Source organism: Eschrichtius robustus, chromosome 3 (genome assembly GCF_028021215.1).
Source record: "Eschrichtius robustus isolate mEscRob2 chromosome 3, mEscRob2.pri, whole genome shotgun sequence".
Classification (NCBI taxonomy): Eukaryota; Metazoa; Chordata; class Mammalia; order Artiodactyla; family Eschrichtiidae; genus Eschrichtius; species Eschrichtius robustus.
This window is the reverse complement of record NC_090826.1, coordinates 57,623,815-57,639,118: the sequence shown is the minus strand read 5'-3', so window position 1 is coordinate 57,639,118 and position 15,304 is coordinate 57,623,815. Positions and strand designations below refer to the sequence as shown.

General features: G+C 38.9%; 1 protein-coding gene across 3 annotated transcripts in view; it reads right to left on the bottom strand.

The window, feature by feature from the left end:
• The window catches only part of SGIP1 (SH3GL interacting endocytic adaptor 1), a 211,969-nt gene that overhangs the window by 155,396 nt on the left and 41,269 nt on the right, over window positions 1–15,304 (bottom strand). The gene's annotated exons all lie outside the window — the stretch shown is intronic.

Below are 15,304 nucleotides of genomic sequence, written 5' to 3'. Positions count from 1 at the left end.
TTCTCTCTCAGCATGCAACACACACACATACAGAGGACTGGATTCATACCATTTTTCTAGATTGCTAAGTAAATTAGCTCATCAGATTCAAATTATTAATTATTTGAGCACCTGCTATGTTCAAAGCCTGATTTTATGTAGAAAAACAAGTCCCTGGAATCTTGCTTACGAAAGAGAAACAAGTACAACTGTCACTACAGTAAAAATGAGGGAAGGTAACACCCATCAGTTAAAATAGCCTCGTAACCTCTCTCCTCTGTTTACTTCACTGTGACCAGCTTCCCTCATGGTCAGAATCAGAAGCCAGGGGCCATCAAATTAATTAGCTAATTTAAGCATCAGGGATAGAGTGAATTCAAAGTAGAGAATGGTTATCAAACCAAGATACACGTAGATTAAAATAAATTGTTCAGGGTCAGTCTATGAATGAGAAGCGTTCTCTAAGGGGTTCCTTTACGTGAGGAGATGCTGGACTGCGTCACCAGATTAGCCAAGGATACTCGCAAGTGTAAACCTCTGCTGTAAACACGTGCTCTGAGCTGAGAGGGAAAGGGAGAGGAGAGGCCAAGAAAGGACTTTATGGAGGAATTGATGTTTGAAATGGACTTTGAAGAATGGAAAACACATTTAATAAGCAGAGATTGGAGGAAGGTGGTACCAGTAGCAGCGTGAGCTTTATCTGGGAGAAAACCTCCCCTGCTAGTGCACAGCAGTTCAGTAGTTATTCAGGTCCCTACGCCCTGACAGTTACCCTTCCCAAAAAATAAGACAGAGCTTCTTCAACTCTAACTGCTGCAGCTGCACTCCAAGCCCCAGGCACGACCCCGCTGATGCTGCAGCCCTGAACAGGCAGCCGGTCAGCCTGGGAAGGAGGTGGGAGGGAAAATGAGACAGTCGCTGCCCTTGTCCGCTCTGTAATCACTGAAAGAGAACTCCCAGAGCCCAGACTTCAGGTGACGCATGGCTACTCTTTCAAGAGCAGTTTGGCGTATACCACTGCCCATCCCTACCAACTCTGAGAAGACGGATGAGAAAAAAGGAGGAGAGGAAGGGGAGGAGAGAAGATGAGAAACAAGACCACAGATAAGTTTCAGAAAATTTAGAGAGATGGATTTTTGGAGCTAAACTAGTAAAGACAGAAGAGGTTGGTCCAGGAGATCTCGGGATGTGTATTAAAGTTCGGTGTAGTAATAAAATTAGCTATCAGTTCCTTGAGTGCTTACCATGTGCGTTGGGATCATTATCTCTTTACATCTTTACCATGACCTTATATTCTCACCTCTATTTTACAGATAAGGACACTGAGGTTTGCAAAAGTAAATACTTGCATAGATTCATAAAGCTTTTTAAAGTGGCTGAATTAAAAAAAAAAAAAAAAAAAAGACTGAACCCCGTTCACTGACTCCAGAAACCCAGGCTCCTAGCCCACATCATAATGGGATTAACCACTTAGGTTCAGCAGTGGGAAGCAATTCGGTTACAATTATTTCAGTTTACCTAACAGAGGGTTTTCTCCTTCTTACTCATCTCCAGTGATTCCGAATTGATACATTCTCCATTAGCACCTCCTTTTCAAGAAGAAAGATGTTAATGCTAATATAGTACTCCTTCCTTGTTAACAACTTGAAAACAGTAACTATCTTTATGACTCCAGGATGACCCAGTCCCAGGTCCCATCTCCATATTGTTACCATCCATTCTCGTTTTTTGACCTCTTGCTGCAATACATGAATCAATACTGATTCCCCCTGGACTTTTGCACCTTCACTCCCAGCTCCAGTGTCCACATGTTCCCAGGAAGAAAAGTTCTGAAGTCAAATAAGTTGCACATTGCTCCTGGTGTAAGGACAAAGCTGCCACTGTCAGGGGAAGCCTGGATCCATTTGGAGGCCAACTGATAACAAAGGCAAACTCTGTCTCTAGTTTTCTTTCCAAGACACCCAGATGACAGGTGGTTTCCCTTTAAGCTATGAACACACAACACATATTTTATTCACTTTGAAGTTTGTCAAAATCTAACCACAGATAGAAAATAAAGCCCTTGATATGGTTTTACCACCGAGTACATATGTACCAAGCATGAATCATTCAGTTTCTGCAGCGTTCGAAATGAAGAGACATTAGGAATCAGACTGGCCCCCTTTTCCACTTTTCTATTGGTGAAAAGGCCTGGCATGACTTGCATGAGGACCCACCTTGAGCCATGTGCAGGATGTCTCAGACACACGGGTTTGAGAGAATAGACATTTACTAAATTTGTACTATGGCTACTTGCGTCCAGTTTTGAGGTTTTGGACTGTTATTTTTAAGCGGCTCATTTCTAAACAACAGCAAGCAGAGAAAGTTTGAGGGTGGATCTCCAAGTAAATGTAAGGTCAACTTGAATCTAAGAATGAGAAAGTTGGTCAAGTGAAATGGGGTGCTTTAAATGCACATTATGGACTTGAAGGGTTCAGAATGTGCCACCCAAAATATGTTGCTTTGGCATTTTGATTATTTTGAGCTGAAGGCACTTGAGAAAGAGCAGACGCAGGAAGGGGTCTCTGACTTCTCCCTTTCTACCTAAAAGCAGGTCGAAAAATTTCCCATGAGAAAGGTGCACTCCCTGTACCAGGGAGAGAAGAACATTCTTATCACCAGATGCTGCGAGCTGACTCCAAAATGGACCTGTACAAACAAACCTACTAAAATCACCCTTATCTTACATAGTTTCCTCCATATATTTCCTAGTCACTGTCTCACAGTTTACTCCTCCTAGCCCAAGCCCTTTTGTCTCGTCATATCCTCACAATTTATTGTTCTCTGTGTAAAAAGGTTTATAAGCTTTGGGGCCTAACAGCTTCTTCGGGTCTTCATTTTCCTTCTGAAGGCCCTTGTGTACATGTAAAAATATTAAATAAATTTTTATGCTTTTCTCCTCTTAATCTGCCTCATGTCAGTTTAATTCTTAGGCCAGCCACAGGACCTAAAGGGGTAGAAGGAAGTTTTTCCTCCTCTGCAGACAATAGTTAAGACCGTGGGCTGTTCTTCCATCACTATCAATCTTACAGGAAATTCACACATGACCTAGTACAAGCCCTCTCACCGTCTTTACAACACTCCCTAAATTCCCGGAAGATTCTTCACTCTTATCCCCATGAACCATACACAGACATGAGCTTTCTAAGCAGAAGGTCAAAACTACACATCATGTGATCAGGACTACAGAGAGGATGTACCTTCCAAGTGTTCTGTGAGTGGCAACATGATAAACTTTTCTCTCAAAAGACATCTTTTTAAAAAGCTCTATGGCTCTCAAAGTACATGTTTGCCCACATTTTGACAAAAAGTATAAGGTTAAATCTATTTTAGAATGGAAAGACATTTAAAATAAACAACACCATGGCTTCACGAAAGAAAAAATTTTCATACCCCAGAGATTGGAAGGACGTAATCTCTAAATACATTTCTTTAACAAGGGCTGTTGGCAACCTTAAACACACACATACACACACACACACACACACACACACACACACATAGACAACATTGTCTTTATTGTGATCACTTCACCATGGATTAGCAGCAGTCTACAGCCTGGTATTTGAAAACTATATCTGTAAGCAATGGGGAGCCACTGAACACTCTAAATGGGGAGTACTAAGAATAGATTTGTTAAAGAAAAGACGTTGATGACAAAGACTATAAATTAAGGAGCGAAAGGACAAGGTGACAACTCCCCGTGTGCTGCATATGAAGCAAACCATACTCTCCTTCCACTTAAAGAATTAAAAACAATATAATTGTTTCCATAGATGTACACTATATGTGCCTAATTAAAGACTGAAAATGTATATAATACAGAATTGTATTAGGTGATGAGTAAAATATGAGAAAGAATTGGAGATAAGCACACATAAGTTGGGAAGGGGGGAAAAGGGAGAGAGGATGGAGAGACGTGGGCAGGGTGGGAAAACCACATCAGAGACTGGATAGCCATTTGCTATCCAGTTTCCTCTTCTTCCTGGACCACAACTGAGTTACATTTCCAAGAGTCCCTTGCAATTAGATGTGCTATGTGACACAATGAAACTTGAGTGGAAGTGATACTGGGTACTCCCAAGCTGAGAGGGCAGAGAAATGGATGTGCCTCTGTCTGCTCCCTTTCCTTATCTACCAGCTGCATACAGAGGACTCTGAAGACCTAGAGACATAAGATGGAAAGAACTTAGGTCTCTGAGTGAATGCATGGGAGACTCTTTGGCTACCAGGAATACCCGTATGGGAATGAGAAAACAAATTTGCTAATGTGAAGCCACCATAATGTTTGAGTGTTTTTGTTAAACCAGCCAGCATTACCCTAAAAAATAATGTATCCAATTCTCATGCCTAAGTTTTAAAGAAAAGTAACAGCTTTATTGAGATATAACTTATATACAATAAGTTTACAATTCAATGATTTTTAGTATGTTCCCAAAGTTGTGGAGCCATCACTGCTACCTAATTCCAGAGCATTTTCATCACTTCACAAAGAAACCCTACACCCATTAGCAGTCTCCCCCATTTCCCTCCAACCCTCCCAGCCCTAGGCAACTACTCATCTTCTCGTCTCTATAGATTTGCCTAGTCTGGACACTTTCTATAAATGGAACAATAAAATATATGGTCTTTTGGGACTATCTCCTCTCAGCACAATGTTTTCAAGGTTCATCAACATAGCGTGTATCAGTACTTCATTCCTTTTCATTGCTGAATAATACCTCATGGTATGGATATACCATATTGTACACTTCCATCCATTAACCAAGCTTTTCTTATCTTTGCTGTAGGAGCTTTAAAATATCCTATCACCATACTGAAGAGGCGATTCACTCATCTGGAGAATGCACACACACATTCAAAGTCTTATGGGTTACAACTATCAATACCTTAGCAAAAAATGGCTTGACTTAAAAGCATTCAGAAAACTTGAAATTCCCGTTAGAGTGATAACATACAAGGTACCCCAAAGTGAAAAAAAACAAGAGGAAAGCACATGGTTTCATACCTCTTAATTCAAGAATATAAGGAAAAATAATGCATTGCAGCCAAATAGTCTGGCAGCAGCCTCCATGAAGGTACATTCTGGGGAGGAACCCAAAGAACTAAACCAAATGTCAACAGAAAGCAATTAAGTAGAAATTAGGTATTGCTGGGTCAGGAAGAAAAATTCATTAAAGAAATTAAATCTCAGTGTTTTTCTAAAGATAAATCCCAGCTAGTCTGAAAATCATTAAATCCTAATGACAGAGTCAATTTGTTGGTGTTGTTTACAATTGAAATATTAACATATTTCTGTAGCCTGGAAGTTTAGAATTGTGATTGCCTTTCCATGGTAGAGAAGTTAAATTTCTGGAAAGATTTACAACACAGGAGAAAAATGCTGTAAGACAGAAAAATGCTGCTTCTGTATTCGCTCTCTTTAGGTCATCAGGAGGACATTCACAAAGAAAGAACTGACTCTGCAAGCATTACATTCATTTGATAGGCACTTATCAAGCACCCCTTGTTTCCTGGGCACTATGGTGATGCTGGGAATACAGAGATATAGAGACATTGGCTTAGTAATTACAACAGAATGTAGTAAGAGCTGTAAGAGAGTCGTGGATAAAGGGGAAACTGGGAGAGAAAGACTAATTCTGACTGAACTCCTGATCTCAACGGAAAACATATTGTGTAGGGTCTTGGGGATGAGTAATTTGCTATGTGAGAAGGACAGCAAGGAAATTCTGGATAGTGGGAATGGGATCCACAAAGATTTGGAGTCATGAAAGGTCATGACAGGCTCAGAAAAAAGGGAGTTATGCAAGGCAGAATTATAGAGAATGCAGAAGTAGGTTGAAAACTATTTTGGGTTCAGTATATAAAGGGACCTGTATGGCAAGCTCATGAGTTCAGATTTTGTTCTTTAGCTATCAGAGAATTAGCAGATTTTTTTTAAAAGGAGTTCCATGGTTGGATTATTTTTTAAATTTTACTATGAAAACTTATACACACACAAAAGAATAAGATGCAAATCACCATATGCATATCAACCACTCAGAAATTGTCAAGTATTTTCCACTTTTGCTTTATTTTACTTAAATGAAGGATTTTAAAGTAAACTTCCCACCTGATTTCATTTCACCCCTACATCTCTACATGCGGATATGTTCTTATCAAACCACAATCCACTTTCACATCTAACTAAATTAATAATATTGCATTGGCATAATTTAATCATTGTGGACTGAAATGTTGTGAATTATCTCATAAATATCTTTTTTATAGTAGGTTTGCTCAATTAATTTCCCATGTTGCCCTAAGTTGCAATGATTCTTAAAAATCTTAATTTAGAGCACTTCCTCTTCATCCCACCCTCTTTTATCCCCATGCCATTGACTTACTGAAGAAACCTGGTATGTTCTGGAGTCTGTCCCACACATTGCATCTATCTGTTTGCTTCCTTGTTGGTATAATTTAACCTTTTTTTTTTTTTTTTTTTTACATTTTTCCTGTTTTCTATAACTGGCAGTTTACTCTGAAAGGCCTAGTTACATTCACCCTCAATTATTTTTTTTAAGGCAAGAGTACTTCATAGGAGGTATTACATAATTTATATTGCATCCCATTGAGAAGCACTTAATATCTGTTTGTCCCACTCACAGTGATGCTAACATTGATGATCAGATTTTCTTCCAAGATGACTTTGCTAGTACTGTGTGGAAGATGGACTATGGTGAAGCCACTTTTGTAGCAGGGAGATCAGGCATTGCAGCATAATAGGAGCAATGAAGTGATGTGAGGCAGGAACCATAGATAAACAGAGAGACTGACATAATAATAATTCTGGAGTAGAAGTATTGGAAGATTGGAAATTTATTATAAGTTTGGATGGGGGATGGGAATCAGGGCAGGTGAGCATGTGATGAGGATAAAAGAATGCAAGCTCCATGATAGCAAAGAACTATGTGTATGTTGCTCAGTACTAAACCCTTAATGCTTAGCACTGTGCCTGGCACACAGTAGATATTTGATAAATATGTGTTAAATCCATATATGAATGTATTGTTGGATGGGTGGATGGGTGGACAGGTGGATGGATGGTGCTGAAGCTACTAAAATAAAAAACTAGTTGGGTGTTCACACTACTACTAGTAGCTGGGGAGATAATATGAAATGTCCTTCAAATTTGACTTGCCTACAAGATATCTGTCTATTAGTACCTCAGGAAAATGCTTAACATTGTAAGGTATATTCCAAATCATACAGCCCAGAGATGTAAAAAAAGATCCAAGTGAATCTAAATTTATTCCTTGGAATGCATATCTAGATGTTAGAAATGTAGGAATGAACTTTGTGATTTTGGGGGGCCTCAAATCATACAAGAGTTTCAGGAAATTCCTAGGATGATGACAATGTGAGAATTTATGCATGCCCACCAGGTGGCATTTCACATAGTAAAGTCAAGAAACATTAAAAATAATAATAGATCAACAAAGGCAGAATCTGGTTCCTTGAAAAGATCAATAAAATCAATAAGCCTCAGCCAGGCTATCTAAGAAAAAAAGAGAGATGACACAAATTACTAATATAAAAGATAAAAGTGGGGACATTACTACAGATCTCACAGACATTAAAAAGATAATAAAGAAATATTATGCCTACAGATCTGATAACCTATATGAAATGTACCAATTCCTTGAAAGGCACAATCTACCAAAATTCACACAAAATAAATAGAGAATCTGATAGACCTGTATCTATTAAGGAATTTGAATTAATAAATTAATAGCTTTCCAAAACAACATCAGGCTTAGGCAGGCTCACTGGTGAATTCTACCAAACATTTAAGGAAGAAGTCATACCAATTATCTATAATTTCTTCCAGAAGGAAGAACTACATGGAATACTTCCTAACTCATTCTATGAGACCAGCATTACCCTAGTACTAAAACCAGACAAAGGCATTACAAAAAAAGAAACTACAGACCAATATCTCTTGTAGACATAGATGTAAAAATTGTTAACCAGATATTAGCAAATTGAATCCAACAATGTATATACAGAATTATACACCATGACCAAGTGGGATTTATCTCAGGTATACAAGTTTGGTTCAACATTCAAAAATCAATTAATGCAATCACATCAACAGACTAAAGAGAAAAATCACATGGTCATATCAATAGACGCAGAAAAAGTATTTGACAAAAGCCAACACCCATTCATGATAAAACCCTCAGTGAATTAAGAATATAGGAGAAATTCCTCAACTTATAAAGAACACCTATAAAAAACCAATAGCTGACATCAGACTTATTGATAAGAAACAGGAAACTTTCTCACTAAGATCAGGAGCAAGACGAGGATGTCCTCTGTCAACAGTGCTTTTCAATATTGTACTGGAAACCTTAGGTAATGCAATAAGGCAAGAAAAGGAAATAAAAGGCATACAGATTGTGAAGGAAGAAATGAAACTGCCTTTGTTAGCAGACGACATGATCATCTTTGTAGAAAATCTGAAAGAATCAACAAAAATCTCCTGGAACTAATAAGTGATTACAGCGAGTTTGCAGAATGTAAAGTTGATACACAAATATCAATCACTTTCTTATATGCTAACAATGAAAAAGTGGAAATTAAACACAGTGTCATTTCCAAAAATAAAATACTTAGGTATAAATCTAATAAGCCAGGTATAAGAACCACATAAGGGGAATTGTGCTCTAATAAAGATATCAAAGAGAAGGACCTTCAAGATAGTGGAGGAGTAAGACGTGGAGATCACCTTCCTCCCCACAAATACATCAAAAATATATCTAGATGTGGAACAACTCCTACAGAACACCTACTGAACACTGGCAGAAGACCTCAGACTTCCTCAAAAGCAAAAAACTCCCCACGTACCTGGGTAGGGCAAAAGAAAAAAGAAAAAACAGAGACAAAAGAATAGGGATGGAACCGGCACCTCTGGGAGGGAGATGGGGAGGAAGAAAAGTTTCCACACACTAGGAAGCCCCTCACCTGGTGGAAATGGGGGATGGGTGGGGGGGAAGCTTCGGAGCCATGCAGGAGAGTGCAGCAACAGGGGTGCAGAGGGAAAAGTTGAGAGATTCCCACACAGAGGACTGGTGCCTGAGAGGCTTGTCTGCTCACCCACCAGGGCGGGTAGGGGCTGGGAGCTGAGGCTTGGGCTTCGGAGGTCAGATCCCAGGGAGAGGACTGGGATTGGCTGCGTGAACACAGCTTGAAGGGGGCTAGTGCACCACAGCTAGCCGGAGGGAGTCCAGGAAAAAGTCTGGATTCGCCTAAGAGGCAAGAGACCTTTGCTTCAGGGTGCACGAGGAGAGGGGATTCAGGGCAGTACCTAAACGAGCTTCAAAGACGGGTGTGAGCCGTGGCTGCTCCTGCAGCCACCAAGAATCTGTGTGCAAGCACAGGTCACTATCCACACCTCCCCTCCCAGAAGCCTGTGCAGCCTGCCACTGCCAGGGTCCCGTGATCCAGGGACAACTTCCCTGGGAGAACACACGTCGTGCCTCAGGCTGTTGCAATGTCATGTTGGCCTCTGCTGCTGCAGGCGCGCCCCACATTCTGTACCCCTCCCGCCCCCCAGCCTGAGTGAGCCAGAGCACACTAATCAGCCGCTCCTTTAACCCCCTTCTGACTGGGCGAAGAACAGACGCCAGAAGGCGACCTACATGCAGAGGCAGGACCAAATCCAAAGCTGAACCCCAGGAGCTGTGCGAACAAAGAAGAGAAAGGGAAATTTCTCTGTGCAGCCTCAGGAGCAGCAGATTAAATCTCCACAATCAACTTGATGTACCCTGCATATGTGGAATACCTGAATAGACAATGAATCATCCCAAAATTGAGGTGATGGACCTTGCAAGTAACAGTAGACTTGGGGTTTGCTGTATGCAACTGACTAGTCTCTGATTTTTATGTTAATCTTAGTGTAGTTTTTAGCACTTGTTATCATTGGTGGATTTGTTTATTGGTTTGGTTGCTCTCTTCGTTTTTATTACTTTTTAAATTTCTTTAAAATAATTTTTTAAATTTTAATAACTTTTTAATTTAATTTTGTTTTATTTAATTTTATTTATTTATTTATTTATTTATTTATTTATTTATTTATTTATCTCTCTCCCTTTTCTTCTAAGCCGTGGGGCTAACAGGGTTTTGGTGCTCCGGCCAGGTGTCAGGGCTGAGCCTCTGAGGTGGGAAAGCCAAGTTCAGGACATTGGACTACCAGCAGACTCCTGGCACCACGTAATATCAATCGGCCAGAGGTCTCCCAGAGATCTCCGTCTCAACGCTAAGTCCCAGCTCCACTCAAGAACTAGCAAGCTCCAGTGCTGGACACCCCATGCCAAACAACTAGCAAGACAGGAACACAACACCACCCATTAGCAGAGAGGCTGCCTAAAATCATAATAAGTTCAGAGACACCCCAAAACACACCACCAGACGCGGCCCTGCCCACCAGAAAGACAAGATCAAGCCTAATCCACCAGAACACAGGTACAATTCCCCTCCACCAGGAAGCCTACACAACTCACTGAACCAACCTTACCCACTGGGGGCAGACACCAAAAACAACAGGAACTACAAACCTGCAGCCTGTGAAAAGGAGACCCCAAACACAGTAAGTTAAGCAAAACGAGAAGACAGAGAAATATGCAGCAGATGAAGGAGCAAAGTAAAAACCCACCAGATGAAACAAACGAAGAGGAAATAGGGAGTCTACCTGGAAAAGAATTCAGAGTAATGACAGTAAAGATGTCCAAAATCTTGGAAAATGAATGGAGAAAATGCAAGAAACGTTTAACAAGGACCTAGAAGTACTAAAGAGCAAACAAACAATGAAGAACAACACAATAAATGAAAGTAAAAATTGTTTAGAAGGAATCAATAGCAGAATAACTGAGGCAGAAGAACGGATAGGTGACCTGGAAGATAAAATAGTGGAAATAACTACCGCAGAGCAGAATAAAGAAAAAAAGAATGAAAAGAATAGAGAACAGTCTCAGAGACCTGTGGAACAACATTAAGTGCACCAACATTCAAATTATAGGGGTCCCAGAAGTAGAAGAGAAAAAGAAAGAGACTGAGAAAATATTTGAAGAGATTATTGTTGAAAACTTCCCTAATATGGAAAAGAAAATAGTCAGTCAAGTCCAGGAAGTGCAGAGAATCCCATATAGGATAAATCCAAGGAGAAACATGCCAAGACACATATTAATCAAACTATCAAAAATTAAATACAAGGAAAAAATATTAAAAGCAGCAAGGGAAAAACAACAAATAACACACAAGGGAATCCCCATAAGGTTAACAGCTGATCTTTCAGCAGAAACTCTGCAAGCCAGAAGGGAGTGGCACAACATATTTAAAGTGATGAAAGGGGAAAACCCACAACCAAGATTACTCTACCCAGCAACAATCTAATTCAGATTCAACAGAGAAATTAAAACTTTTACAGACAAGCAAAAGCTAAGAGAATTCAGCACCACCAAATGAGCTTTACAGCAAATGCTAAAGGAAATTCTCTAGGCAGGAAACACAAGAGAAGGAAAAGACCTACAATAACAAACCCAAAACAATTAAGAAAATGGTAATAGGAACAAACATATCAAGAATTATCTTAAATGTAAATGGATTAAATGCTCCAACCAAAATACATAGACTGGCTGAATGGATGCAAAGACAAGACCCATAAATATGCTGCCTACAAGAGACCCACTTCAGATGTAGGGACACATACAGACTGAAAGTGAGGGGATGGAAAAAGATATTCTATGCAAAAGGAAATCAAAAGAAAGCTAGAGTAGCAATTCTCATATCAGATGAAATAGAGTTTAAAATAAAGACTACTACAAGAGACAGAGAAGGAAACTACATAATGATCAAGGGATCAATCCAAGAAGAAGATATAACAATTGAAAATATTTATGCACCCAACATAGGAGCAACTCAATACATAAGGCAATTGCTAACAGCCATAAAAGGGGAAGTCAACAGTAACACAATCATAGTAGGGGACCTTAACACCCTACTTTCACCAATGGACAGATCATCCAAAATGAAAATAAGTTAGGAAGCACAAGCTTTAAATGACACATTAAACAAGATGGACTTAATTGATATTTATAGGACATTCCATCCAAAAACAACAGAATACACTTCCCTCTCAGGGGCTCATGGAACATTCTCCAGGACAGATCATATCTTGGGTCACAAATCAAGTCTTGGTAAATTTAAGAAAATTGAAATCGTATTGAGTATCTTTTCCGACTGCAATGCTATGAGACTAGATATCAATTACAGGAAAAAAACTGTAAAAAATACAAACATATGGAGGCTAAACAATACATTACCAAATAACCAAGAGATCATTGAAGAAATCAAAGAGGAAATCAAAAAATACCTAGAAACAAATGACAATGAAAACATGATGACCCAAAACCTATGGGATGCAGCAAAAGCCGTTCTAAGAGGGAAGTTTATAGCAATACAACCCTACCTCAAGAAACAAGAAACATCTCAAATAAACAACCTAACCTTACACCTAAAGCAATTAGAGAAAGAAGAGGAAAAAAAAAACCCAAAATTAGCAGAAGGAAAGAAATCATAAAAATCAGATCAGAAATGAAAAAGAAATGAAGGAAATGATTGCAAAGATCAATAAAACTAAAAGCTGGTTCTTTGAGAGGATACACAAAATTGATAATCCATTAGCCAGACTCATCAAGAAAAAAAGGGAGAAGACTCAAATCAATAGAATGAGAAATGAAAAAGGGGAAGTAACAACTGACACCACAGAAATACAAAGGATCATGAGAAATTACTACAAGCAACTATATGCCAATAAAATGGACAACCTGGAAGAAATAGACAAATTCCTAGAAAAAACAACCTTCAGAGACTGAACCAGGAAGAAGTAGAAAATACAAACAGACAAATCACAAGCACTGAAATTGAGACTGTGATTAAAAATCTTCCAACAAACAAAAGTCCAGGACCAGATGGCTTCACAGGTGAATTCTATCAAACAATTGGAGAAGAGCTAACACCTATCCTTCTCAAACTCTTCCAAAATATAGCAGAGGGAGGAACACTCCCAAACTCACTCTACGAGGCCACCATCACCCTGATACCAAAACCAGGCAAAAAAGTCACAAAGAAAGAAAACTACAGGCCAATATCACTGATGAACATAGATGCAAAGATCCTCAACAAAATACTAGCAAACAGAACCCAACAGCACATTAAAAGGATCATACACCACGATCAAGTGGGGCTTATCCCAGGAATGCAAGGATTCTTCAATATAAATAAATCAATCAATGTGATATACCATATTAACAAATTGAAAGATAAAAACCATATGATAATCTCAATAGATGCAGAGAAAGCTTTTGACAAAATTCAACACCCATTTATGATAAAAACCCTCCAGAAAGTAGGCATAGAGGGAACTTACCTCAACACAATAAAGGCCATATATGACAAACCCATAGCCAACATCATCCTCAATGGTGAAAAATTGAAACCATTTCCTCTAAGATCAGGAGCAAGACAAGGTTGTCCACTCTCACCACTATGATTCAACATAGTTTTGGAAGTTTTAGCCACATCAATCAGAGAAAAAAACGAAATAAAAGGAATCCAAATTGGAAAAGTAGTAAAACTGTCACTGTTTGCAGATGACATGATACTATACATAGAGAATCCTAAAGATGCTACCAGAAAACTACTAGAGCTAACCAATGAATTTGGTAAAATGGCAGGATACAAAATTAAGGCACAGAAATCTCTTGCATTTCTATACACTAATGATGAAAAATCTGAAAGAGAAATTAAGGAAACACTCCCATTTACCATTGCAACAAGAAGAATAAAATGCCTAGGAATAAACCTACCTAAGGAGACAAAAGACCTGTATGCAGAAAACTATAAGACACTGATGAAAGAAATTAAGGATGATACAAACAGATGGAGAGATATACCATGTTCTTGGATTGGAAGAATCAACATCGTGAAAATGACAACCCTGTCAAACTACCAGTGGCATTTTTCACAGAACTAGAACAAAGAATTTCAAAATTTGTATGGAAACACAAAAGACCCCAAATAACAAAAGCAATCTTGAGAAAGAAAAATGGAGCTGGAGGAATCAGGCTCCCTGACCTCAGACTATACTAGAAAGCTACAGTAATCAAGACAGTATGGTACTGGCACAAAAACAGAAATATAGATTAATAGAACTAATGGATTAATGGATAGAAAGCCCAGAGATAAACCCACACACCTATGGTCACCTTATCTTTGATAAAGGAGGCAAGAATATACAATGGAGAAAAGACAGCCTCTTCAATAAGTGGTGCTGGGAAAACTGGACAACTACGTGTAAAAGAATGAAATTAGAACACTCCCTAACACCATACACAAAATTAAACTCAAAATGGATTAAAGACCTAAGTGTAAGGCCAGACACTATAAAACTCTTAGAGGAAAATAGAGGCAGAACACGCTATGACATAAATCACCTCAAGATCCTTTTTGACCCACCTCTTAGAGAAATGGAAATAAAAACAGAAATAAACAAATGGGACCTAATGAAACCTCAAAGCTTTTACACAGCAAAGGAAACCATAAACAAGACAAAAAGACAACCCTCAGAATGGGACAAAATATTTGCAAATGAAGCAACTGACAAAGGATTAATCTCCAAAATTTACAAGCAGCTCATGCAGCTCAATATCAAAAAAACAAACAACCCAATCCAAAAATGGGCAGAAGACCTAAATAGACATTTCTCCAAAGAAGATATACAGATTGCCAGCAAACACATGAAAGGATGCTCAACATCACTAATCATTAGAGAAATGCAAATCAAAACTACAATGAGGTATCATCTCACACCAGTCAGAATGGCCATCATCAAAAACTCTACAAACAATAAGTGCTGGAAAGGGTGTGGAGAAAAGGGAACCCTCCTGCACTGTTGTTGGGAAGGTAAATTGATACAGCTACTATGGAGAATAGTATGGAGGTTCCTTAAAAATATTAAAAATAGAACTACCATATGACCCAGCACCCATTACTGGGCATATACCCTGAGAAAACCATAATTCAAAAAGAGTCGTGTACCACAATATTCATTGCAGCTCTATTTACGATAGCCAGGACATGAAAGCAACCTAAGTGTCCATCGACAGATGAATGGATAAAGAAGATGTGGCCCATATATACAATGGAATATTACTCAGCCATAAAAAGAAACGAAATTGAGTTATTT